A 1,077-nucleotide genomic window follows, 5' to 3' on the forward strand; every position below is an offset into this window, starting at 1 on the left:
GCAAATATGGGATTGAGACTCCACCACATCGAAGATATCCAGAAAACATCGAAACCGATACAAACGGATGATTAGCTCGATCATCATCATATGGTGTAAACACTACATCCTCGAGCAACAACCCATCAAGTCTCCGACGATATGCCATCAATCCACCTTCAACAGCATGTTTTGCAGTCCACCTACATGCTATTGGAAGATGCGCAGGAGCCGCTCCTCTATCACCCCGCTTACAGGATCTTAGGGAAGTGCTCGTAAATCCAACACTGCAACATAATTAACATAATAAAATAACAACATAATAATTAAATTAAAAATTACATTAATAATTAAATAAATAATTACATTAATAATTAAATAAATAAACGACACAACTTAATATAAATGATATACCTGCAGTAGGCTCATGTAACCTCCCAGCTGTCGAGTGTCGTGGATAGCTCCATCTCCCAAGTTGTCATAAAGGAAAACTAATGACGCGGAAGCCCACGAGTAGTCTCGACAACGATGTAAATCAATAAAAAGAGAAATGTATTTCGCCTCAAAACGCGTATGTGTTTTATCGGCGAAAATAGTGCAGCCAACTAAATGCAACAAATACGTTATAGCCGCACACTCAAACTGGTTAGTTTGAATGAGACAGCTATACAAATCACGCAACCATTGCAATCTATATTGAGCACATTTATTATAACTAATCTCAACACATGCTTCCTCCCATGTTGCACCTAAGTACTCATGTGCAGCTCTTACAGCATTATTAGTATTCATATTCAAAGGTGCATCAAAAAATTTACCATGCGGTGAGATGTGAAGGAGAGTCGCAACATCATCTAAGGTGATCATCATCTCTCCAAATGGCAGATGAAATGAGCTGGTCTCTCGGTGCCATCTTTCAACAAATGCCGATATCAGACCAGCATCCGCCATTGTGAGGTAGCCTGAAGATAGATACATCAGCCCAGATTCCTGAATCCAATGCTCTACAGGAGCTGGAATAGGAACTTCCGCAAACTTCTTCAATTTCAATCCGTGAGTAATTACCTTTAGTGATCCACGATCCTGCGAGTAATTACA

This window comes from Cicer arietinum, chromosome 3 (assembly GCF_000331145.2).
Source record: "Cicer arietinum cultivar CDC Frontier isolate Library 1 chromosome 3, Cicar.CDCFrontier_v2.0, whole genome shotgun sequence".
In the NCBI taxonomy this organism is placed as follows: Eukaryota; Viridiplantae; Streptophyta; class Magnoliopsida; order Fabales; family Fabaceae; genus Cicer; species Cicer arietinum.